This window comes from Lithobates pipiens, unplaced genomic scaffold (assembly GCF_037356315.1).
Source record: "Lithobates pipiens isolate NorthernLeopardFrog02 unplaced genomic scaffold, aLitPip1_a1.2 Scaffold_8, whole genome shotgun sequence".
In the NCBI taxonomy this organism is placed as follows: domain Eukaryota; kingdom Metazoa; phylum Chordata; class Amphibia; order Anura; family Ranidae; genus Lithobates; species Lithobates pipiens.
In genome coordinates, this window is record NW_027507903.1 from 568,482,583 (window position 1) to 568,508,102 (window position 25,520).

Consider the following 25,520-nt stretch of genomic DNA (forward strand, 5'->3'; position numbering starts at 1 on the left):
CTAGCTTTAAATAGGCCACTGGGCACCAGAAATTGTCACGCATTGTGTGCGCTTTGGCGTACGCACATGCGTACTAGCACATGAAGTTTCTCGGCCGTTCTCGCTCTTCTGCACATTTGCATTGGCAAATATCTATGTGCCAATCTTCTGCAAACCATTCTCTGACAGAGACATCATCTTTTTTTTCCACACCTTTGAAAAAGCCCTTTTGAATTCCTCGGTGCTTTGTTCTTTCTGTGTGATGAAACTAAGGGAAGCATGTCACATAGATGGAAAATGCCTCTGTTGTTCCAGGATGAGTAGACATTGTATCTTGCAAGGTCTGTTGGATGCAGAGCTAAAGATTTTAGCTGGGTGGAATATGGTGGAAGGCAAAAGAGCACTGAAAGCTTGATCTTCCGGTCAATTTTCCATCCATATGGTTTCCTACAAGACCTAAGGGATGAAGAGTAGTGTTTTTCATAGATTAAGGACCGCAAGGCTCACAAAATGGTTAGAGAGTAGTGCCCCGTGTGAGGATCGAGCTCACGACCTTCAGATTATGAGACTGACGCGCTACCTGCTGCGCTAACGAGGCCAATTAGTGAAAGTGATATGTGTGTCATAGCTGGCCACCATACTTGGAAGCTGATGGCGGTGGCACATCTTTTTTTCCCTTTGGTTTTCTCTATTTTTCTCAAAACAAGGCAGCTAGTTTTCCCATATGGTCTAGCGGTTAGGATTTCTGGTTTTCACCCAGGCGGCCCGGGTTCGACTCCCGGTATGGGAAATGCAAGTCCTTTTAACGACCCGCACACTCCTAGTGCTGAAACCTCAAAGCTGTTTTTCCATTGTAACCTCCAATCATTCCCTTGTTGTCAAAGTACCAAGGGTCAAAGCCAGGGATGCAGACAAGACAGGTCAAGCCGGGTCAGGACAGGAAATGAAATACTATCAGGAACACAGGAACTCACAAGGCAAGCTGAAGTTCATCCAGCAACTAATGGCTCATGCACGCGCTTTGGCGTACGTATATGCGCACTGGCACATGAATTTTCACACATGAATAATATCAGGATCACAGGAACTCACAGGGGAAGCTGAAGATCATCCAGCAACTAATGGCTTATGCTGCTAGCTTTAAATAGGCCACTGGGCACCAGAAATTGTCACGCATTGTGTGCGCTTTGGCGTACGCACATGCGTACTAGCACATGAAGTTTCTCGGCCGTTCTCGCTCTTATGCACATTTGCATTGGCAAATATCTATGTGCCAATCTTCTGCAAACCATTCTCTGACAGAGACATCATCTTTTTTTTCCACAACTTTGAAAAAGCCCTTTTGAATTCCTCGGTGCTTTGTTCTTTCTGTGTGATGAAACTAAGGGAAGCATGTCACATAGATGGAAAATGCCTCTGTTGTTCCAGGATGAGTAGACATTGTATCTTGCAAGGTCTGTTGGATGCAGAGCTAAAGATTTTAGCTGGGTGGAATATGGTGGAAGGCAAAAGAGCACTGAAAGCTTGATCTTCCGGTCAATTTTCCATCCATATGGTTCACTACAAGACCTAAGGGATGAAGAGTAGTGTTTTCCATAGATTAAGGACCCCAAGGCTCACAAAATGGTTAGAGAGTAGTGCCACGTGTGAGGATCGAACTCACGACCTTCAGATTATGAGACTGACGCGCTACCTGCTGCGCTAACGAGGCCAATTAGTGAAAGTGATATGTGTGTCATAGCTGGCCACCATACTTGGAAGCTGATGGCGGTGGCACATCTTTTTTTCCCTTTGTTTTTCTCTATTTTTCTCAAAACAAGGCAGCTAGTTTTCCCATATGGTCTAGCGGTTAGGATTCCTGGTTTTCACCCAGGCGGCCCGGTTTTGACTCCCGGTATGGGAAATGCAAGTCCTTTTAACGACCCGCACACTCCTAGTGCTGAAACCTCAAAGCTGTTTTTCCATTGTAACCTCCAATCATTCCCTTGTTGTCAAAGTACCAAGGGTCAAAGCCAGGGATGCAGACAAGACAGGTCAAGCCGGGTCAGGACAGGAAATGAAATACTATCAGGAACACAGGAACTCACAGGGCAAGCTGAAGTTCATCCAGCAACTAATGGCTCATGCACGCGCTTTGGCGTACGTATATGCGCACTGGCACATGAATTTTCACACATGAATAATATCAGGATCATAGGAACTCACAGGGGAAGCTGAAGATCATCCAGCAACTAATGGCTTATGCTGCTAGCTTTAAATAGGCCACTGGGCACCAGAAATTGTCACGCATTGTGTGCGCTTTGGCGTACGCACATGCGTACTAGCACATGAAGTTTCTCGGCCGTTCTCGCTCTTCTGCACATTTGCATTGGCAAATATCTATGTGCCAATCTTCTGCAAACCATTCTCTGACAGAGACATCATCTTTTTTTTCCACACCTTTGAAAAAGCCCTTTTGAATTCCTCGGTGCTTTGTTCTTTCTGTGTGATGAAACTAAGGGAAGCATGTCACATAGATGGAAAATGCCTCTGTTGTTCCAGGATGAGTAGACATTGTATCTTGCAAGGTCTGTTGGATGCAGAGCTAAAGATTTTAGCTGGGTGGAATATGGTGGAAGGCAAAAGAGCACTGAAAGCTTGATCTTCCGGTCAATTTTCCATCCATATGGTTTCCTACAAGACCTAAGGGATGAAGAGTAGTGTTTTTCATAGATTAAGGACCCCAAGACTCACAAAATGGTTAGAGAGTAGTGCCACGTGTGAGGATCGAACTCACGACCTTCAGATTATGAGACTGACGCGCTACCTGCTGCGCTAACGAGGCCAATTAGTGAAAGTGATATGTGTGTCATAGCTGGCCACCATACTTGGAAGCTGATGGCGGTGGCACATCTTTTTTTCCCTTTGGTTTTCTCTATTTTTCTCAAAACAAGGTAGCTAGGTTTCCCATATGGTCTAGCGGTTAGGATACCTGGTTTTCACCCAGGCGGCCCGGGTTCGACTCCCGGTATGGGAAATGCAAGTCCTTTTAACGACCCGCACACTCCTAGTGCTGAAACCTCAAAGCTGTTTTTCCATTGTAACCTCCAATCATTCCCTTGTTGTCAAAGTACCAAGGGTCAAAGCCAGGGATGCAGACAAGACAGGTCAAGCCGGGTCAGGACAGGAAATGAAATACTATCAGGAACACAGGAACTCACAGGGCAAGCTGAAGTTCATCCAGCAACTAATGGCTCATGCACGCGCTTTGGCGTACGTATATGCGCACTGGCACATGAATTTTCACACATGAATAATATCAGGATCACAGGAACTCACAGGGGAAGCTGAAGATCATCCAGCAACTAATGGCTTATGCTGCTAGCTTTAAATAGGCCACTGGGCACCAGAAATTGTCACGCATTGTGTGCGCTTTGGCGTACGCACATGCGTACTAGCACATGAAGTTTCTCGGCCGTTCTCGCTCTTATGCACATTTGCATTGGCAAATATCTATGTGCCAATCTTCTGCAAACCATTCTCTGACAGAGACATCATCTTTTTTTTCCACACCTTTGAAAAAGCCCTTTTGAATTCCTCGGTGCTTTGTTCTTTCTGTGTGATGAAACTAAGGGAAGCATGTCACATAGATGGAAAATGCCTCTGTTGTTCCAGGATGAGTAGACATTGTATCTTGCAAGGTCTGTTGGATGCAGAGCTATAAATTTTAGCTGGGTGGAATATGGTGGAAGGCAAAAGAGCACTGAAAGCTTGATCTTCCGGTCAATGTTCCATCCATATGGTTTCCTACAAGACCTAAGGGATGAAGAGTAGTGTTTTTCATAGATTAAGGACCCCAAGGCTCACATAATGGTTAGAGAGTAGTGCCCCGTGTGAGGATCGAACTCACGACCTTCAGATTATGAGACTGACACGCTACCTGCTGCGCTAACGATGCCAATTAGCGAAAGTGATATGTGTGTCATAGCTGGCCACCATACTTGGAAGCTGATGGCGGTGGCACATCTTTTTTTCCCTTTGGTTTTCTCTATTTTTCTCAAAACAAGGCATCTAGTTTTCCCATATGGTCTAGCGGTTAGGATTCCTGGTTTTCACCCAGGCGGCGCGGGTTCCACTCCCGGTATGGGAAATGCAAGTCCTTTTAACGACCCGCACACTCCTAGTGCTGAAACCTCAAAGCTGTTTTTCCATTGTAACCTCCAATCATTCCCTTGTTGTCAAAGTACCAAGGGTCAAAGCCAGGGATGCAGACAAGACAGGTCAAGCCGGGTCAGGACAGGAAATGAAATACTATCAGGAACACAGGAACTCACAGGGCAAGCTGAAGTTCATCCAGCAACTAATGGCTCATGCACGCGCTTTGGCGTACGTATATGCGCACTGGCACATGAATTTTCACACATGAATAATATCAGGATCACAGGAACTCACAGGGGAAGCTGAAGATCATCCAGCAACTAATGGCTAATGCTGCTAGCTTTAAATAGGCCACTGGGCACCAGAAATTGTCACGCATTGTGTGCGCTTTGGCGTACGCACATGCGTACTAGCACATGAAGTTTCTCGGCCGTTCTCGCTCTTCTGCACATTTGCATTGGCAAATATCTATGTGCCAATCTTCTGCAAACCATTCTCTGACAGAGACATCATCTTTTTTTTCCACACCTTTGAAAAAGCCCTTTTGAATTCCTCGGTGCTTTGTTCTTTCTGTGTGATGAAACTAAGGGAAGCATGTCACATAGATGGAAAATGCCTCTGTTGTTCCAGGATGAGTAGACATTGTATCTTGCAAGGTCTGTTGGATGCAGAGCTAAAGATTTTAGCTGGGTGGAATATGGTGGAAGGCAAAAGAGCACTGAAAGCTTGATCTTCCGGTCAATTTTCCATCCATATGGTTTCCTACAAGACCTAAGGGATGAAGAGTAGTGTTTTTCATAGATTAAGGACCCCAAGGCTCACAAAATGGTTAGAGAGTAGTGCCCCGTGTGAGGATCGAACTCACGACCTTCAGATTATGAGACTGACGCGCTACCTGCTGCGCTAACGAGGCCAATTAGTGAAAGTGATATGTGTGTCATAGCTGGCCACCATACTTGGAAGCTGATGGCGGTGGCACATCTTTTTTTCCCTTTGGTTTTCTCTATTTTTCTCAAAACAAGGCAGCTAGTTTTCCCATATGGTCTAGCGGTTAGGATTCCTTGTTTTCACCCAGGCGGCCCGGGTTCCACTCCCGGTATGGGAAATGCAAGTCCTTTTAACGACCCGCACACTCCTAGTGCTGAAACCTCAAAGCTGTTTTTCCATTGTAACCTCCAATCATTCCCTTGTTGTCAAAGTACCAAGGGTCAAAGCCAGGGATGCAGACAAGACAGGTCAAGCCGGGTCAGGACAGGAAATGAAATACTATTAGGAACACAGGAACTCACAGGGCAAGCTGAAGTTCATCCAGCAACTAATGGCTCATGCACGCGCTTTGGCGTACGTATATGCGCACTGGCACATGAATTTTCACACATGAATAATATCAGGATCACAGGAACTCACAGGGGAAGCTGAAGATCATCCAGCAACTAATGGCTTATGCTGCTAGCTTTAAATAGGCCACTGGGCACCAGAAATTGTCACACATTGTGTGCGCTTTGGCGTACGCACATGCGTACTAGCACATGAAGTTTCTCGGCCGTTCTCGCTCTTCTGCACATTTGCATTGGCAAATATCTATGTGCCAATCTTCTGCAAACCATTCTCTGACAGAGACATCATCTTTTTTTTCCACACCTTTGAAAAAGCCCTTTTGAATTCCTCGGTGCTTTGTTCTTTCTGTGTGATGAAACTAAGGGAAGCATGTCACATAGATGGAAAATGCCTCTGTTGTTCCAGGATGAGTAGACATTGTATCTTGCAAGGTCTGTTGGATGCAGAGCTAAAGATTTTAGCTGGGTGGAATATGGTGGAAGGCAAAAGAGCACTGAAAGCTTGATCTTCCGGTCAATTTTCCATCCATATGGTTTCCTACAAGACCTAAGGGATGAAGAGTAGTGTTTTTCATAGATTAAGGACCCCAAGGCTCACAAAATGGTTAGAGAGTAGTGCCCCGTGTGAGGATCGAACTCACGACCTTCAGATTATGAGTCTGACGCGCTACCTGCTGCGCTAACGAGGCCAATTAGTGAAAGTGATATGTGTGTCATAGCTGGCCACCATACTTGGAAGCTGATGGCGGTGGCACATCTTTTTTTCCCTTTGGTTTTCTCTATTTTTCTCAAAACAAGGCAGCTAGTTTTCCCATATGGTCTAGCGGTTAGGATTCCTGGTTTTCACCCAGGCGGCCCGGGTTCCACTCCCGGTATGGGAAATGCAAGTCCTTTTAACGACCCGCACACTCCTCGTGCTGAAACCTCAAAGCTGTTTTTCCATTGTAACCTCCAATCATTCCCTTGTTGTCAAAGTACCAAGGGTCAAAGCCAGGGATGCAGACAAGACAGGTCAAGCCGGGTCAGGACAGGAAATGAAATACTATCAGGAACACAGGAACTCACAGGGCAAGCTGAAGTTCATCCAGCAACTAATGGCTCATGCACGCGCTTTGGCGTACGTATATGCGCACTGGCACATGAATTTTCACACATGAATAATATCAGGATCACAGGAACTCACAGGGGAAGCTGAAGATCATCCAGCAACTAATGGCTAATGCTGCTAGCTTTAAATAGGCCACTGGGCACCAGAAATTGTCACGCATTGTGTGCGCTTTGGCGTACGCACATGCGTACTAGCACATGAAGTTTCTCGGCCGTTCTCGCTCTTATGCACATTTGCATTGGCAAATATCTATGTGCCAATCTTCTGCAAACCATTCTCTGACAGAGACATCATCTTTTTTTTCCACACCTTTGAAAAAGCCCTTTTGAATTCCTCGGTGCTTTGTTCTTTCTGTGTGATGAAACTAAGGGAAGCATGTCACATAGATGGAAAATGCCTCTGTTGTTCCAGGATGAGTAGACATTGTATCTTGCAAGGTCTGTTGGATGCAGAGCTAAAGATTTTAGCTGGGTGGAATATGGTGGAAGGCAAAAGAGCACTGAAAGCTTGATCTTCCGGTCAATGTTCCATCCATATGGTTTCCTACAAGACCTAAGGGATGAAGAGTAGTGTTTTTCATAGATTAAGGACCCCAAGGCTCACAAAATGGTTAGAGAGTAGTGCCCCGTGTGAGGATCTAACTCACGACCTTCAGATTATGAGACTGACACGCTACCTGCTGCGCTAACGATGCCAATTAGTGAAAGTGATATGTGTGTCATAGCTGGCCACCATACTTGGAAGCTGATGGCGGTGGCACATCTTTTTTTCCCTTTGGTTTTCTCTATTTTTCTCAAAACAAGGCATCGAGTTTTCCCATATGGTCTAGCGGTTAGGTTTCCTGGGTTTCACCCAGGCGGCCCGGGTTCCACTCCCGGTATGGGAAATGCAAGTCCTTTTAACGACCCGCACACTCCTAGTGCTGAAACCTCAAAGCTGTTTTTCCATTGTAACCTCCAATCATTCCCTTGTTGTCAAAGTACCAAGGGTCAAAGCCAGGGATGCAGACAAGACAGGTCAAGCCGGGTCAGGACAGGAAATGAAATACTATCAGGAACAGAGGAACTCACAGGGCAAGCTGAAGTTCATCCAGCAACTAATGGCTCATGCACGCGCTTTGGCGTACATATATGCGCACTGGCACATGAATTTTCACACATGAATAATATCAGGATCACAGGAACTCACAGGGGAAGCTGAAGATCATCCAGCAACTAATGGCTTATGCTGCTAGCTTTAAATAGGCCACTGGGCACCAGAAATTGTCACGCATTGTGTGCGCTTTGGCGTACGCACATGCGTACTAGCACATGAAGTTTCTCGGCCGTTCTCGCTCTTCTGCACATTTGCATTGGCAAATATCTATGTGCCAATCTTCTGCAAACCATTCTCTGACAGAGACATCATCTTTTTTTCCCACACCTTTGAAAAAGCCCTTTTGAATTCCTCGGTGCTTTGTTCTTTCTGTGTGATGAAACTAAGGGAAGCATGTCACATAGATGGAAAATGCCTCTGTTGTTCCAGGATGAGTAGACATTGTATCTTGCAAGGTCTGTTGGATGCAGAGCTAAAGATTTTAGCTGGGTGGAATATGGTGGAAGGCAAAAGAGCACTGAAAGCTTGATCTTCCGGTCAATTTTCCATCCATATGGTTTCCTACAAGACCTAAGGGATGAAGAGTAGTGTTTTTCATAGATTAAGGACCCCAAGGCTCACAAAATGGTTAGAGAGTAGTGCCCCGTGTGAGGATCAAACTCATGACCTTCAGATTATGAGTCTGACGCGCTACCTGCTGCGCTAACGAGGCCAATTAGTGAAAGTGATATGTGTGTCATAGCTGGCCACCATACTTGGAAGCTGATGGCGGTGGCACATCTTTTTTTCCCTTTGGTTTTCTCTATTTTTCTCAAAACAAGGCAGCTAGTTTTCCCATATGGTCTAGCGGTTAGGATTCCTGGTTTTCACCCAGGCGGCCCGGGTTCGACTCCCGGTATGGGAAATGCAAGTCCTTTTAACGACCCGCACACTCCTAGTGTTGAAACCTCAAAGCTGTTTTTCCATTGTAACCTCCAATCATTCCCTTGTTGTCAAAGTACCAAGGGTCAAAGCCAGGGATGCAGACAAGACAGGTCAAGCCGGGTCAGGACAGGAAATGAAATACTATCAGGAACACAGGAACTCACAGGGCAAGCTGAAGTTCATCCAGCAACTAATGGCTCATGCACGCGCTTTGGCGTACGTATATGCGCACTGGCACATGAATTTTCACACATGAATAATATCAGGATCACAGGAACTCACAGGGGAAGCTGAAGATCATCCAGCAACTAATGGCTTATGCTGCTAGCTTTAAATAGGCCACTGGGCACCAGAAATTGTCACGCATTGTGTGCGCTTTGGCGTACGCACATGCGTACTAGCACATGAAGTTTCTCGGCCGTTCTCGCTCTTCTGCACATTTGCATTGGCAAATATCTATGTGCCAATCTTCTGCAAACCATTCTCTGACAGAGACATCATCTTTTTTTTCCACACCTTTGAAAAAGCCCTTTTGAATTCCTCGGTGCTTTGTTCTTTCTGTGTGATGAAACTAAGGGAAGCATGTCACATAGATGGAAAATGCCTCTGTTGTTCCAGGATGAGTAGACATTGTATCTTGCAAGGTCTGTTGGATGCAGAGCTAAAGATTTTAGCTGGGTGGAATATGGTGGAAGGCAAAAGAGCACTGAAAGCTTGATCTTCCGGTCAATTTTCCATCCATATGGTTTCCTACAAGACCTAAGGGATGAAGAGTAGTGTTTTTCATAGATTAAGGACCCCAAGGCTCACAAAACAGTTAGAGAGTAGTGCCCCGTGTGAGGATCGAACTCACGACCTTCAGATTATGAGACTGACGCGCTACCTGCTGCGCTAACGAGGCCAATTAGTGAAAGTGATTTGTGTGTCATAGCTGGCCACCATACTTGGAAGCTGATGGCGGTGGCACATCTTTTTTTCCCTTTGATTTTCTCTATTTTTCTCAAAACAAGGCAGCTAGTTTTCCCATATGGTCTAGCGGTTAGGATTCCTGGTTTTCACCCAGGCGGCCCGGGTTCCACTCCCGGTATGGGAAATGCAAGTCCTTTTAACGACCCGCACACTCCTCGTGCTGAAACCTCAAAGCTGTTTTTCCATTGTAACCTCCAATCATTCCCTTGTTGTCAAAGTACCAAGGGTCAAAGCCAGGGATGCAGACAAGACAGGTCAAGCCGGGTCAGGACAGGAAATGAAATACTATCAGGAACACAGGAACTCACAGGGCAAGCTGAAGTTCATCCAGCAACTAATGGCTCATGCACGCGCTTTGGCGTACGTATATGCGCACTGGCACATGAATTTTCACACATGAATAATATCAGGATCACAGGAACTCACAGGGGAAGCTGAAGATCATCCAGCAACTAATGGCTAATGCTGCTAGCTTTAAATAGGCCACTGGGCACCAGAAATTGTCACGCATTGTGTGCGCTTTGGCGTACGCACATGCGTACTAGCACATGAAGTTTCTCGGCCGTTCTCGCTCTTATGCACATTTGCATTGGCAAATATCTATGTGCCAATCTTCTGCAAACCATTCTCTGACAGAGACATCATCTTTTTTTTCCACACCTTTGAAAAAGCCCTTTTGAATTCCTCGGTGCTTTGTTCTTTCTGTGTGATGAAACTAAGGGAAGCATGTCACATAGATGGAAAATGCCTCTGTTGTTCCAGGATGAGTAGACATTGTATCTTGCAAGGTCTGTTGGATGCAGAGCTAAAGATTTTAGCTGGGTGGAATATGGTGGAAGGCAAAAGAGCACTGAAAGCTTGATCTTCCGGTCAATGTTCCATCCATATGGTTTCCTACAAGACCTAAGGGATGAAGAGTAGTGTTTTTCATAGATTAAGGACCCCAAGGCTCACAAAATGGTTAGAGAGTAGTGCCCCGTGTGAGGATCTAACTCACGACCTTCAGATTATGAGACTGACACGCTACCTGCTGCGCTAACGATGCCAATTAGTGAAAGTGATATGTGTGTCATAGCTGGCCACCATACTTGGAAGCTGATGGCGGTGGCACATCTTTTTTTCCCTTTGGTTTTCTCTATTTTTCTCAAAACAAGGCATCGAGTTTTCCCATATGGTCTAGCGGTTAGGTTTCCTGGGTTTCACCCAGGCGGCCCGGGTTCCACTCCCGGTATGGGAAATGCAAGTCCTTTTAACGACCCGCACACTCCTAGTGCTGAAACCTCAAAGCTGTTTTTCCATTGTAACCTCCAATCATTCCCTTGTTGTCAAAGTACCAAGGGTCAAAGCCAGGGATGCAGACAAGACAGGTCAAGCCGGGTCAGGACAGGAAATGAAATACTATCAGGAACAGAGGAACTCACAGGGCAAGCTGAAGTTCATCCAGCAACTAATGGCTCATGCACGCGCTTTGGCGTACATATATGCGCACTGGCACATGAATTTTCACACATGAATAATATCAGGATCACAGGAACTCACAGGGGAAGCTGAAGATCATCCAGCAACTAATGGCTTATGCTGCTAGCTTTAAATAGGCCACTGGGCACCAGAAATTGTCACGCATTGTGTGCGCTTTGGCGTACGCACATGCGTACTAGCACATGAAGTTTCTCGGCCGTTCTCGCTCTTCTGCACATTTGCATTGGCAAATATCTATGTGCCAATCTTCTGCAAACCATTCTCTGACAGAGACATCATCTTTTTTTCCCACACCTTTGAAAAAGCCCTTTTGAATTCCTCGGTGCTTTGTTCTTTCTGTGTGATGAAACTAAGGGAAGCATGTCACATAGATGGAAAATGCCTCTGTTGTTCCAGGATGAGTAGACATTGTATCTTGCAAGGTCTGTTGGATGCAGAGCTAAAGATTTTAGCTGGGTGGAATATGGTGGAAGGCAAAAGAGCACTGAAAGCTTGATCTTCCGGTCAATTTTCCATCCATATGGTTTCCTACAAGACCTAAGGGATGAAGAGTAGTGTTTTTCATAGATTAAGGACCCCAAGGCTCACAAAATGGTTAGAGAGTAGTGCCCCGTGTGAGGATCGAACTCATGACCTTCAGATTATGAGTCTGACGCGCTACCTGCTGCGCTAACGAGGCCAATTAGTGAAAGTGATATGTGTGTCATAGCTGGCCACCATACTTGGAAGCTGATGGCGGTGGCACATCTTTTTTTCCCTTTGGTTTTCTCTATTTTTCTCAAAACAAGGCAGCTAGTTTTCCCATATGGTCTAGCGGTTAGGATTCCTGGTTTTCACCCAGGCGGCCCGGGTTCGACTCCCGGTATGGGAAATGCAAGTCCTTTTAACGACCCGCACACTCCTAGTGTTGAAACCTCAAAGCTGTTTTTCCATTGTAACCTCCAATCATTCCCTTGTTGTCAAAGTACCAAGGGTCAAAGCCAGGGATGCAGACAAGACAGGTCAAGCCGGGTCAGGACAGGAAATGAAATACTATCAGGAACACAGGAACTCACAGGGCAAGCTGAAGTTCATCCAGCAACTAATGGCTCATGCACGCGCTTTGGCGTACGTATATGCGCACTGGCACATGAATTTTCACACATGAATAATATCAGGATCACAGGAACTCACAGGGGAAGCTGAAGATCATCCAGCAACTAATGGCTTATGCTGCTAGCTTTAAATAGGCCACTGGGCACCAGAAATTGTCACGCATTGTGTGCGCTTTGGCGTACGCACATGCGTACTAGCACATGAAGTTTCTCGGCCGTTCTCGCTCTTCTGCACATTTGCATTGGCAAATATCTATGTGCCAATCTTCTGCAAACCATTCTCTGACAGAGACATCATCTTTTTTTTCCACACCTTTGAAAAAGCCCTTTTGAATTCCTCGGTGCTTTGTTCTTTCTGTGTGATGAAACTAAGGGAAGCATGTCACATAGATGGAAAATGCCTCTGTTGTTCCAGGATGAGTAGACATTGTATCTTGCAAGGTCTGTTGGATGCAGAGCTAAAGATTTTAGCTGGGTGGAATATGGTGGAAGGCAAAAGAGCACTGAAAGCTTGATCTTCCGGTCAATTTTCCATCCATATGGTTTCCTACAAGACCTAAGGGATGAAGAGTAGTGTTTTTCATAGATTAAGGACCCCAAGGCTCACAAAACAGTTAGAGAGTAGTGCCCCGTGTGAGGATCGAACTCACGACCTTCAGATTATGAGACTGACGCGCTACCTGCTGCGCTAACGAGGCCAATTAGTGAAAGTGATTTGTGTGTCATAGCTGGCCACCATACTTGGAAGCTGATGGCGGTGGCACATCTTTTTTTCCCTTTGATTTTCTCTATTTTTCTCAAAACAAGGCAGCTAGTTTTCCCATATGGTCTAGCGGTTAGGATTCCTGGTTTTCACCCAGGCGGCCCGGGTTCCACTCCCGGTATGGGAAATGCAAGTCCTTTTAACGACCCGCACACTCCTAGTGCTGAAACCTCAAAGCTGTTTTTCCATTGTAACCTCCAATCATTCCCTTGTTGTCAAAGTACCAAGGGTCAAAGCCAGGGATGCAGACAAGACAGGTCAAGCCGGGTCAGGACAGGAAATGAAATACTATCAGGAACACAGGAACTCACAGGGCAAGCTGAAGTTCATCCAGCAACTAATGGCTCATGCACGCGCTTTGGCGTACGTATATGCGCACTGGCACATGAATTTTCACACATGAATAATATCAGGATCACAGGAACTCACAGGGGAAGCTGAAGATCATCCAGCAACTAATGGCTTATGCTGCTAGCTTTAAATAGGCCACTGGGCACCAGAAATTGTCACGCATTGTGTGCGCTTTGGCGTACGCACATGCGTACTAGCACATGAAGTTTCTCGGCCGTTCTCGCTCTTATGCACATTTGCATTGGCAAATATCTATGTGCCAATCTTCTGCAAACCATTCTCTGACAGAGACATCATCTTTTTTTTCCACACCTTTGAAAAAGCCCTTTTGAATTCCTCGGTGCTTTGTTCTTTCTGTGTGATGAAACTAAGGGAAGCATGTCACATAGATGGAAAATGCCTCTGTTGTTCCAGGATGAGTAGACATTGTATCTTGCAAGGTCTGTTGGATGCAGAGCTAAAGATTTTAGCTGGGTGGAATATGGTGGAAGGCAAAAGAGCACTGAAAGCTTGATCTTCCGGTCAATTTTCCATCCATATGGTTTCCTACAAGACCTAAGGGATGAAGAGTAGTGTTTTTCATAGATTAAGGACCCCAAGGCTCACAAAATGGTTAGAGAGTAGTGCCCCGTGTGAGGATCGAACTCACGACCTTCAGATTATGAGACTGACGCGCTACCTGCTGCGCTAACGAGGTCAATTAGTGAAAGTGATATGTGTGTCATAGCTGGCCACCATACTTGGAAGCTGATGGCGGTGGCACATCTTTTTTTCCCTTTGGTTTTCTCTATTTTTCTCAAAACAAGGCATCTAGTTTTCCCATATGGTCTAGCGGTTAGGTTTCCTGGGTTTCACCCAGGCGGCCCGGGTTCCACTCCCGGTATGGGAAATGCAAGTCCTTTTAACGACCCGCACACTCCTAGTGCTGAAACCTCAAAGCTTTTTTTCCATTGTAACCTCCAATCATTCCCTTGTTGTCAAAGTACCAAGGGTCAAAGCCAGGGATGCAGACAAGACAGGTCAAGCCGGGTCAGGACAGGAAATGAAATACTATCAGGAACACAGGAACTCACAGGGCAAGCTGAAGTTCATCCAGCAACTAATGGCTCATGCACGCGCTTTGGCGTACGTATATGCGCACTGGAACATGAATTTTCACACATGAATAATATCAGGATCACAGGAACTCACAGGGGAAGCTGAAGATCATCCAGCAACTAATGGCTTATGCTGCTAGCTTTAAATAGGCCACTGGGCACCAGAAATTGTCACGCATTGTGTGCGCTTTGGCGTACGCACATGCGTACTAGCACATGAAGTTTCTCGGCCGTTCTCGCTCTTCTGCACATTTGCATTGGCAAATATCTATGTGCCAATCTTCTGCAAACCATTCTCTGACAGAGACATCATCTTTTTTTTCCACACCTTTGAAAAAGCCCTTTTGAATTCCTCGGTGCTTTGTTCTTTCTGTGTGATGAAACTAAGGGAAGCATGTCACATAGATGGAAAATGCCTCTATTGTTCCAGGATGAGTAGACATTGTATCTTGCAAGGTCTGTTGGATGCAGAGCTAAAGATTTTAGCTGGGTGGAATATGGTGGAAGGCAAAAGAGCACTGAAAGCTTGATTTTCCGGTCAATTTTCCATCTATATGGTTTCCTACAAGACCTAAGGGATGAAGAGTAGTGTTTTTCATAGATTAAGGACCCCAAGGCTCACAAAATGGTTAGAGAGTAGTGCCCCGTGTGAGGATCGAACTCACGACCTTCAGATTATGAGACTGACGCGCTACCTGCTGCGCTAACGAGGCCAATTAGTGAAAGTGATATGTGTGTCATAGCTGGCCACCATACTTGGAAGCTGATGGCGGTGGCACATCTTTTTTTCCCTTTGGTTTTCTCTATTTTTCTCAAAACAAGGCAGCTAGTTTTCCCATATGGTCTAGCGGTTAGGATTCCTGGTTTTCACCCAGGCGGCCCGGGTTCCACTCCCGGTATGGGAAATGCAAGTCCTTTTAACGACCCGCACACTCCTAGTGCTGAAACCTCAAAGCTGTTTTTCCATTGTAACCTCCAATCATTCCCTTGTTGTCAAAGTACCAAGGGTCAAAGCCAGGGATGCAGACAAGACAGGTCAAGCCGGGTCAGGACAGGAAATGAAATACTATCAGGAACACAGGAACTCACAGGGCAAGCTGAAGTTCATCCAGCAACTAATGGCTCATGCACGCGCTTTGGCGTACGTATATGCGCACTGGCACATGAATTTTCACACATGAATAATATCAGGATCACAGGAACTCACAGGGGAAGCTGAAGATCATCCAGCAACTAATGGCTTATGCTGCTAGCTTTAAATAGGCCACTGGGCACCAGAAATTGTCACGCATTGTGTGCGCTTTGGCGTACGCACATGCGTACTAGCACATGAAGTTTCTCGGCCGTTCTCGCTCTTATGCACATTTGCATTGGCAAATATCTATGTGCCAATCTTCTGCAAACCATTCTCTGACAGAGACATCATCTTTTTTTTCCACACCTTTGAAAAAGCCCTTTTGAATTCCTCGGTGCTTTGTTCTTTCTGTGTGATGAAACTAAGGGAAGCATGTCACATAGATGGAAAATGCCTCTGTTGTTCCAGGATGAGTAGACATTGTATCTTGCAAGGTCTGTTGGATGCAGAGCTAAAGATTTTAGCTGGGTGGAATATGGTGGAAGGCAAAAGAGCACTGAAAGCTTGATCTTCCGGTCAATTTTCCATCCATATGGTTTCCTACAAGACCTAAGGGATGAAGAGTAGTGTTTTTCATAGATTAAGGACCCCAAGGCTCACAAAATGGTTAGAGAGTAGTGCCCCGTGTGAGGATCGAACTCACGACCTTCAGATTATGAGACTGACGCGCTACCTGCTGCGCTAACGAGGTCAATTAGTGAAAGTGATATGTGTGTCATAGCTGGCCACCATACTTGGAAGCTGATGGCGGTGGCACATCTTTTTTTCCCTTTGGTTTTCTCTATTTTTCTCAAAACAAGGCATCTAGTTTTCCCATATGGTCTAGCGGTTAGGTTTCCTGGGTTTCACCCAGGCGGCCCGGGTTCCACTCCCGGTATGGGAAATGCAAGTCCTTTTAACGACCCGCACACTCCTAGTGCTGAAACCTCAAAGCTTTTTTTCCATTGTAACCTCCAATCATTCCCTTGTTGTCAAAGTACCAAGGGTCAAAGCCAGGGATGCAGACAAGACAGGTCAAGCCGGGTCAGGACAGGAAATGAAATACTATCAGGAACACAGGAACTCACAGGGCAAGCTGAAGTTCATCCAGCAACTAATGGCTCATGCACGCGCTTTGGCGTACGTATATGCGCACTGGCACATGAATTTTCACACATGAATAATATCAGGATCACAGGAACTCACAGGGGAAGCTGAAGATCATCCAGCAACTAATGGCTTATGCTGCTAGCTTTAAATAGGCCACTGGGCACCAGAAATTGTCACGCATTGTGTGCGCTTTGGCGTACGCACATGCGTACTAGCACATGAAGTTTCTCGGCCGTTCTCGCTCTTATGCACATTTGCATTGGCAAATATCTATGTGCCAATCTTCTGCAAACCATTCTCTGACAGAGACATCATCTTTTTTTTCCACACCTTTGAAAAAGCCCTTTTGAATTCCTCGGTGCTTTGTTCTTTCTGTGTGATGAAACTAAGGGAAGCATGTCACATAGATGGAAAATGCCTCTGTTGTTCCAGGATGAGTAGACATTGTATCTTGCAAGGTCTGTTGGATGCAGAGCTAAAGATTTTAGCTGGGTGGAATATGGTGGAAGGCAAAAGAGCACTGAAAGCTTGATTTTCCGGTCAATTTTCCATCCATATGGTTTCCTACAAGACCTAAGGGATGAAGAGTAGTGTTTTTCATAGATTAAGGACCCCAAGGCTCACAAAATGGTTAGAGAGTAGTGCCCCGTGTGAGGATCGAACTCACGACCTTCAGATTATGAGACTGACGCGCTACCTGCTGCGCTAACGAGGCCAATTAGTGAAAGTGATATGTGTGTCATAGCTGGCCACCATACTTGGAAGCTGATGGCGGTGGCACATCTTTTTTTCCCTTTGGTTTTCTCTATTTTTCTCAAAACAAGGCAGCTAGTTTTCCCATATGGTCTAGCGGTTAGGATTCCTGGTTTTCACCCAGGCGGCCCGGGTTCCACTCCCGGTATGGGAAATGCAAGTCCTTTTAACGACCCGCACACTCCTAGTGCTGAAACCTCAAAGCTGTTTTTCCATTGTAACCTCCAATCATTCCCTTGTTGTCAAAGTACCAAGGGTCAAAGCCAGGGATGCAGACAAGACAGGTCAAGCCGGGTCAGGACAGGAAATGAAATACTATCAGGAACACAGGAACTCACAGGGCAAGCTGAAGTTCATCCAGCAACTAATGGCTCATGCACGCGCTTTGGCGTACGTATATGCGCACTGGCACATGAATTTTCACACATGAATAATATCAGGATCACAGGAACTCACAGGGGAAGCTGAAGATCATCCAGCAACTAATGGCTTATGCTGCTAGCTTTAAATAGGCCACTGGGCACCAGAAATTGTCACGCATTGTGTGCGCTTTGGCGTACGCACATGCGTACTAGCACATGAAGTTTCTCGGCCGTTCTCGCTCTTCTGCACATTTGCATTGGCAAATATCTATGTGCCAATCTTCTGCAAACCATTCTCTGACAGAGACATCATCTTTTTTTTCCACACCTTTGAAAAAGCCCTTTTGAATTCCTCGGTGCTTTGTTCTTTCTGTGTGATGAAACTAAGGGAAGCATGTCACATAGATGGAAAATGCCTCTGTTGTTCCAGGATGAGTAGACATTGTATCTTGCAAGGTCTGTTGGATGCAGAGCTAAAGATTTTAGCTGGGTGGAATATGGTGGAAGGCAAAAGAGCACTGAAAGCTTGATCTTCCGGTCAATTTTCCATCCATATGGTTTCCTACAAGACCTAAGGGATGAAGAGTAGTGTTTTTCATAGATTAAGGACCCCAAGGCTCACAAAACAGTTAGAGAGTAGTGCCCCGTGTGAGGATCGAACTCACGACCTTCAGATTATGAGACTGACGCGCTACCTGCTGCGCTAACGAGGCCAATTAGTGAAAGTGATATGTGTGTCATAGCTGGCCACCATACTTGGAAGCTGATGGCGGTGGCACATCTTTTTTTCCCTTTGGTTTTCTCTATTTTTCTCAAAACAAGGCAGCTAGTTTTCCCATATGGTCTAGCGGTTAGGATTCCTGGTTTTCACCCAGGCGGCCCGGGTTCCACTCCCGGTATGGGAAATGCAAGTCCTTTTAACGACCCGCACACTCCTAGTGCTGAAACCTCAAAGCTGTTTTTCCATTGTAACCTCCAATCATTCCCTTGTTGTCAAAGTACCAAGGGTCAAAGCCAGGGATGCAGACAAGACAGGTCAAGCCGGGTCAGGACAGGAAATGAAATACTATCAGGAACACAGGAACTCACAGGGCAAGCTGAAGTTCATCCAGCAACTAATGGCTCATGCACGCGCTTTGGCGTACGTATATGCGCACTGGCACATGAATTTTCACACATGAATAATATCAGGATCACAGGAACTCACAGGGGAAGCTGAAGATCATCCAGCAACTAATGGCTTATGCTGCTAGCTTTAAATAGGCCACTGGGCACCAGAAATTGTCACGCATTGTGTGCGCTTTGGCGTACGCACATGCGTACTAGCACATGAAGTTTCTCGGCCGTTCTCGCTCTTATGCACATTTGCATTGGCAAATATCTATGTGCCAATCTTCTGCAAACCATTCTCTGACAGAGACATCATCTTTTTTTTCCACACCTTTGAAAAAGCCCTTTTGAATTCCTCGGTGCTTTGTTCTTTCTGTGTGATGAAACTAAGGGAAGCATGTCACATAGATGGAAAATGCCTCTGTTGTTCCAGGATGAGTAGACATTGTATCTTGCAAGGTCTGTTGGATGCAGAGCTAAAGATTTTAGCTGGGTGGAATATGGTGGAAGGCAAAAGAGCACTGAAAGCTTGATCTTCCGGTCAATGTTCCATCCATATGGTTTCCTACAAGACCTAAGGGATGAAGAGTAGTGTTTTTCATAGATTAAGGACCCCAAGGCTCACAAAATGGTTAGAGAGTAGTGCCCCGTGTGAGGATCTAACTCACGACCTTCAGATTATGAGACTGACACGCTACCTGCTGCGCTAACGATGCCAATTAGTGAAAGTGATATGTGTGTCATAGCTGGCCACCATACTTGGAAGCTGATGGCGGTGGCACATCTTTTTTTCCCTTTGGTTTTCTCTATTTTTCTCAAAACAAGGCAGCTAGTTTTCCCATATGGTCTAGCGGTTAGGTTTCCTGGGTTTCACCCAGGCGGCCCGGGTTCCACTCCCGGTATGGGAAATGCAAGTCCTTTTAACGACCCGCACACTCCTAGTGCTGAAACCTCAAAGCTGTTTTTCCATTGTAACCTCCAATCATTCCCTTGTTGTCAAAGTACCAAGGGTCAAAGCCAGGGATGCAGACAAGACAGGTCAAGCCGGGTCAGGACAGGAAATGAAATACTATCAGGAACAGAGGAACTCACAGGGCAAGCTGAAGTTCATCCAGCAACTAATGGCTCATGCACGCGCTTTGGCGTACGTATATGCGCACTGGCAAATGAATTTTCACACATGAATAATATCAGGATCACAGGAACTCACAGGGGAAGCTGAAGATCATCCAGCAACTAATGGCTTATGCTGCTAGCTTTAAATAGGCCACTGGGCACCAGAAATTGTCACGCATTGTGTGCGCTTTGGCGTACGCACATGCGTACTAGCACATGAAGTTTCTCGGCCGTTCTCGCTCTTCTGCACATTTGCATTGGCAAATATCTATGTGCCAATCTTCTGCAAACCATTCTCTGACAGAGACATCATCTTTTTTTTCCACACCTTTGAAAAAGCCCTTTTGAATTCCTCGGTGCTTTGTTCTTTCTGTGTGATGAAACTAAGGGAAGCATGTCACATAGATGGAAAATGCCTCTGTTGTTCCAGGATGAGTAGACATTGTATCTTGCAAGGTCTGTTGGATGCAGAGCTAAAGATTTTAGCTGGGTGGAATATGGTGGAAGGCAAAAGAGCACTGAAAGCTTGATCTTCCGGTCAATGTTCCATCCATATGGTTTCCTACAAGACCTAAGGGATGAAGAGTAGTGTTTTTCATAGATTAAGGACCCCAAGGCTCACAAAATGGTTAGAGAGTAGTGCCCCGTGTGAGGATCGAACTCACGACCTTCAGATTATGAGACTGACGCGCTACCTGCTGCGCTAACGAGGCCAATTAGTGAAAGTGATATGTGTGTCATAGCTGGCCACCATACTTGGAAGCTGATGGCGGTGGCACATCTTTTTTTCCCTTTGGTTTTCTCTATTTTTCTCAAAACAAGGCAGCTAGTTTTCCCATATGGTCTAGCGGTTAGGATTCCTGGTTTTCACCCAGGCGGCCCGGGTTCGACTCCCAGTATGGGAAATGCAAGTCCTTTTAACGACCCGCACACTCCTAGTGCTGAAACCTCAAAGCTGTTTTTCCATTGTAACCTCCAATCATTCCCTTGTTGTCAAAGTACCAAGGGTCAAAGCCAGGGATGCAGACAAGACAGGTCAAGCCGGGTCAGGACAGGAAATGAAATACTATCAGGAACACAGGAACTCACAGGGCAAGCTGAAGTTCATCCAGCAACTAATGGCTCATGCACGCGCTTTGGCGTACGTATATGCGCACTGGCACATGAATTTTCACACATGAATAATATCAGGATCACAGGAACTCACAGGGGAAGCTGAAGATCATCCAGCAACTAATGGCTTATGCTGCTAGCTTTAAATAGGCCACTGGGCACCAGAAATTGTCACGCATTGTGTGCGCTTTGGCGTACGCACATGCGTACTAGCACATGAAGTTTCTCGGCCGTTCTCGCTCTTCTGCACATTTGCATTGGCAAATATCTATGTGCCAATCTTCTGAAAACCATTCTCTGACAGAGACATCATCTTTTTTTTCCACACCTTTGAAAAAGCCCTTTTGAATTCCTCGGTGCTTTGTTCTTTCTGTGTGATGAAACTAAGGGAAGCATGTCACATAGATGAAAAATGCCTCTATTGTTCCAGGATGAGTAGACATTGTATCTTGCAAGGTCTGTTGGATGCAGAGCTAAAGATTTTAGCTGGGTGGAATATGGTGGAAGGCAAAAGAGCACTGAAAGCTTGATCTTCCGGTCAATGTTCCATCCATATGGTTTCCTACAAGACCTAAGGGATGAAGAGTAGTGTTTTTCATAGATTAAGGACCCCAAGGCTCACAAAATGGTTAGAGAGTAGTGCCCCGTGTGAGGATCGAACTCACGACCTTCAGATTATGAGACTGACGCGCTACCTGCTGCGCTAACGAGGCCAATTAGTGAAAGTGATATGTGTGTCATAGCTGGCCACCATACTTGGAAGCTGATGGCGGTGGCACATCTTTTTTTCCCTTTGGTTTTCTCTATTTTTCTCAAAACAAGGCAGCTAGTTTTCCCATATGGTCTAGCGGTTAGGATTTCTGGTTTTCACCCAGGCGGCCTGGGTTCGACTCCCGGTATGGGAAATGCGAGTCCTTTTAACGACCCGCACACTCCTAGTGCTGAAACCTCAAAAATGTTTTTCCATTGTAACCTCCAATCATTCCCTTGTTGTCAAAGTACCAAGGGTCAAAGCCAGGGATGCAGACAAGACAGGTCAAGCCGGGTCAGGACAGGAAATGAAATACTATCAGGAACACAGGAACTCACAGGGCAAGCTGAAGTTCATCCAGCAACTAATGGCTCATGCACGCGCTTTGGCGTACGTATATGCGCACTGGCACATGAATTTTCACACATGAATAATATCAGGATCACAGGAACTCACAGGGGAAGCTGAAGATCATCCAGCAACTAATGGCTTATGCTGCTAGCTTTAAATAGGCCACTGGGCACCAGAAATTGTCACGCATTGTGTGCGCTTTGGCGTACGCACATGCGTACTAGCACATGAAGTTTCTCGGCCGTTCTCGCTCTTCTGCACATTTGCATTGGCAAATATCTATGTGCCAATCTTCTGCAAACCATTCTCTGACAGAGACATCATCTTTTTTTTCCACACCTTTGAAAAAGCCCTTTTGAATTCCTCGGTGCTTTGTTCTTTCTGTGTGATGAAACTAAGGGAAGCATGTCACATAGATGGAAAATGCCTCTGTTGTTCCAGGATGAGTAGACATTGTATCTTGCAAGGTCTGTTGGATGCAGAGCTAAAGATTTTAGCTGGGTGGAATATGGTGGAAGGCAAAAGAGCACTGAAAGCTTGATCTTCCGGTCAATGTTCCATCCATATGGTTTCCTACAAGACCTAAGGGATGAAGAGTAGTGTTTTTCATAGATTAAGGACCCCAAGGCTCACAAAATGGTTAGAGAGTAGTGCCCCGTGTGAGGATCGAACTCACGACCTTCAGATTATGAGACTGACGCGCTACCTGCTGCGCTAACGAGGCCAATTAGTGAAAGTGATATGTGTGTCATAGCTGGCCACCATACTTGGAAGCTGATGGCGGTGGCACATCTTTTTTTCCCTTTGGTTTTCTCTATTTTTCTCAAAACAAGGCAGCTAGTTTTCCCATATGGTCTAGCGGTTAGGATTCCTGGTTTTCACCCAGGCGGCCCGGGTTCGACTCCCAGTATGGGAAATGCAAGTCCTTTTAACGACCCGCACACTCCTAGTGCTGAAACCTCAAAGCTGTTTTTCCATTGTAACCTCCAATCATTCCCTTGTTGTCAAAGTACCAAGGGTCAAAGCCAGGGATGCAGACAAGACAGGTCAAGCCGGGTCAGGACAGGAAATGAAATACTATCAGGAACACAGGAACTCACAGGGCAAGCTGAAGTTCATCCAGCAACTAATGGCTCATGCACGCGCTTTGGCGTACGTATATGCGCACTGGCACATGAATTTTCACACATGAATAATATCAGGATCACAGGAACTCACAGGGGAAGCTGAAGATCATCCAGCAACTAATGGCTTATGCTGCTAGCTTTAAATAGGCCACTGGGCACCAGAAATTGTCACGCATTGTGTGCGCTTTGGCGTACGCACATGCGTACTAGCACATGAAGTTTCTCGGCCGTTCTCGCTCTTCTGCACATTTGCATTGGCAAATATCTATGTGCCAATCTTCTGAAAACCATTCTCTGACAGAGACATCATCTTTTTTTTCCACACCTTTGAAAAAGCCCTTTTGAATTCCTCGGTGCTTTGTTCTTTCTGTGTGATGAAACTAAGGGAAGCATGTCACATAGATGAAAAATGCCTCTATTGTTCCAGGATGAGTAGACATTGTATCTTGCAAGGTCTGTTGGATGCAGAGCTAAAGATTTTAGCTGGGTGGAATATGGTGGAAGGCAAAAGAGCACTGAAAGCTTGATCTTCCGGTCAATGTTCCATCCATATGGTTTCCTACAAGACCTAAGGGATGAAGAGTAGTGTTTTTCATAGATTAAGGACCCCAAGGCTCACAAAATGGTTAGAGAGTAGTGCCCCGTGTGAGGATCGAACTCACGACCTTCAGATTATGAGACTGACGCGCTACCTGCTGCGCTAACGAGGCCAATTAGTGAAAGTGATATGTGTGTCATAGCTGGCCACCATACTTGGAAGCTGATGGCGGTGGCACATCTTTTTTTCCCTTTGGTTTTCTCTATTTTTCTCAAAACAAGGCAGCTAGTTTTCCCATATGGTCTAGCGGTTAGGATTTCTGGTTTTCACCCAGGCGGCCTGGGTTCGACTCCCGGTATGGGAAATGCGAGTCCTTTTAACGACCCGCACACTCCTAGTGCTGAAACCTCAAAAATGTTTTTCCATTGTAACCTCCAATCATTCCCTTGTTGTCAAAGTACCAAGGGTCAAAGCCAGGGATGCAGACAAGACAGGTCAAGCCGGGTCAGGACAGGAAATGAAATACTATCAGGAACACAGGAACTCACAGGGCAAGCTGAAGTTCATCCAGCAACTAATGGCTCATGCACGCGCTTTGGCGTACGTATATGCGCACTGGCACATGAATTTTCACACATGAATAATATCAGGATCACAGGAACTCACAGGGGAAGCTGAAGATCATCCAGCAACTAATGGCTTATGCTGCTAGCTTTAAATAGGCCACTGGGCACCAGAAATTGTCACGCATTGTGTGCGCTTTGGCGTACGCACATGCGTACTAGCACATGAAGTTTCTCGGCCGTTCTCGCTCTTCTGCACATTTGCATTGGCAAATATCTATGTGCCAATCTTCTGCAAACCATTCTCTGACAGAGACATCATCTTTTTTTTCCACACCTTTGAAAAAGCCCTTTTGAATTCCTCGGTGCTTTGTTCTTTCTGTGTGATGAAACTAAGGGAAGCATGTCACATAGATGGAAAATGCCTCTGTTGTTCCAGGATGAGTAGACATTGTATCTTGCAAGGTCTGTTGGATGCAGAGCTAAAGATTTTAGCTGGGTGGAATATGGTGGAAGGCAAAAGAGCACTGAAAGCTTGATCTTCCGGTCAATGTTCCATCCATATGGTTTCCTACAAGACCTAAGGGATGAAGAGTAGTGTTTTTCATAGATTAAGGACCCCAAGGCTCACAAAATGGTTAGAGAGTAGTGCCCCGTGTGAGGATCGAACTCACGACCTTCAGATTATGAGACTGACGCGCTACCTGCTGCGCTAACGAGGCCAATTAGTGAAAGTGATATGTGTGTCATAGCTGGCCACCATACTTGGAAGCTGATGGCGGTGGCACATCTTTTTTTCCCTTTGGTTTTCTCTATTTTTCTCAAAACAAGGCAGCTAGTTTTCCCATATGGTCTAGCGGTTAGGATTCCTGGTTTTCACCCAGGTGGCCTGGGTTCGACTCCCGGTATGGGAAATGCAAGTCCTTTTAACGACCCGCACACTCCTAGTGTTGAAACCTCAAAGCTGTTTTTCCATTGTAACCTCCAATCATTCCCTTGTTGTCAAAGTACCAAGGGTCAAAGCCAGGGATGCAGACAAGACAGGTCAAGCCGGGTCAGGACAGGAAATGAAATACTATCAGGAACACAGGAACTCACAGGGCAAGCTGAAGTTCATCCAGCAACTAATGGCTCATGCATGCGCTTTGGCGTACGTATATGCGCACTGGCACATGAATT

The 25,520-nt window shown here is 45.8% G+C and overlaps 15 non-coding genes across 15 annotated transcripts; 3 read left to right on the plus strand and 12 right to left on the minus strand.

The window, feature by feature from the left end:
* The first annotated feature begins 2,923 nt into the window (after nucleotides 1-2,923).
* On the plus strand, nucleotides 2,924-2,995 carry TRNAE-UUC (transfer RNA glutamic acid (anticodon UUC)). The gene has a single exon. It is a non-coding gene; the product is annotated as a tRNA-Glu (tRNA).
* Nucleotides 2,996-4,956: 1,961 nt separating this feature from the next.
* Nucleotides 4,957-5,029, minus strand: TRNAM-CAU (transfer RNA methionine (anticodon CAU)). Its single transcript has one exon. It is a non-coding gene; the product is annotated as a tRNA-Met (tRNA).
* A 1,040-nt stretch (nucleotides 5,030-6,069) lies between these two features.
* TRNAM-CAU (transfer RNA methionine (anticodon CAU)) lies at nucleotides 6,070-6,142 on the minus strand. The gene has a single exon. It is a non-coding gene; the product is annotated as a tRNA-Met (tRNA).
* A 2,346-nt stretch (nucleotides 6,143-8,488) lies between these two features.
* TRNAE-UUC (transfer RNA glutamic acid (anticodon UUC)) lies at nucleotides 8,489-8,560 on the plus strand. The gene has a single exon. It is a non-coding gene; the product is annotated as a tRNA-Glu (tRNA).
* An 848-nt stretch (nucleotides 8,561-9,408) lies between these two features.
* Nucleotides 9,409-9,481, minus strand: TRNAM-CAU (transfer RNA methionine (anticodon CAU)). Its single transcript has one exon. It is a non-coding gene; the product is annotated as a tRNA-Met (tRNA).
* A 2,346-nt stretch (nucleotides 9,482-11,827) lies between these two features.
* On the plus strand, nucleotides 11,828-11,899 carry TRNAE-UUC (transfer RNA glutamic acid (anticodon UUC)). The gene has a single exon. It is a non-coding gene; the product is annotated as a tRNA-Glu (tRNA).
* Nucleotides 11,900-12,747: 848 nt separating this feature from the next.
* Nucleotides 12,748-12,820, minus strand: TRNAM-CAU (transfer RNA methionine (anticodon CAU)). Its single transcript has one exon. It is a non-coding gene; the product is annotated as a tRNA-Met (tRNA).
* A 2,153-nt stretch (nucleotides 12,821-14,973) lies between these two features.
* TRNAM-CAU (transfer RNA methionine (anticodon CAU)) lies at nucleotides 14,974-15,046 on the minus strand. The gene has a single exon. It is a non-coding gene; the product is annotated as a tRNA-Met (tRNA).
* Nucleotides 15,047-17,199: 2,153 nt separating this feature from the next.
* TRNAM-CAU (transfer RNA methionine (anticodon CAU)) lies at nucleotides 17,200-17,272 on the minus strand. Its single transcript has one exon. It is a non-coding gene; the product is annotated as a tRNA-Met (tRNA).
* A 1,040-nt stretch (nucleotides 17,273-18,312) lies between these two features.
* On the minus strand, nucleotides 18,313-18,385 carry TRNAM-CAU (transfer RNA methionine (anticodon CAU)). The gene has a single exon. It is a non-coding gene; the product is annotated as a tRNA-Met (tRNA).
* A 2,153-nt stretch (nucleotides 18,386-20,538) lies between these two features.
* On the minus strand, nucleotides 20,539-20,611 carry TRNAM-CAU (transfer RNA methionine (anticodon CAU)). Its single transcript has one exon. It is a non-coding gene; the product is annotated as a tRNA-Met (tRNA).
* A 1,040-nt stretch (nucleotides 20,612-21,651) lies between these two features.
* On the minus strand, nucleotides 21,652-21,724 carry TRNAM-CAU (transfer RNA methionine (anticodon CAU)). Its single transcript has one exon. It is a non-coding gene; the product is annotated as a tRNA-Met (tRNA).
* A 1,040-nt stretch (nucleotides 21,725-22,764) lies between these two features.
* Nucleotides 22,765-22,837, minus strand: TRNAM-CAU (transfer RNA methionine (anticodon CAU)). Its single transcript has one exon. It is a non-coding gene; the product is annotated as a tRNA-Met (tRNA).
* A 1,040-nt stretch (nucleotides 22,838-23,877) lies between these two features.
* Nucleotides 23,878-23,950, minus strand: TRNAM-CAU (transfer RNA methionine (anticodon CAU)). The gene has a single exon. It is a non-coding gene; the product is annotated as a tRNA-Met (tRNA).
* A 1,040-nt stretch (nucleotides 23,951-24,990) lies between these two features.
* TRNAM-CAU (transfer RNA methionine (anticodon CAU)) lies at nucleotides 24,991-25,063 on the minus strand. Its single transcript has one exon. It is a non-coding gene; the product is annotated as a tRNA-Met (tRNA).
* Nucleotides 25,064-25,520: the final 457 nt, after the last annotated feature.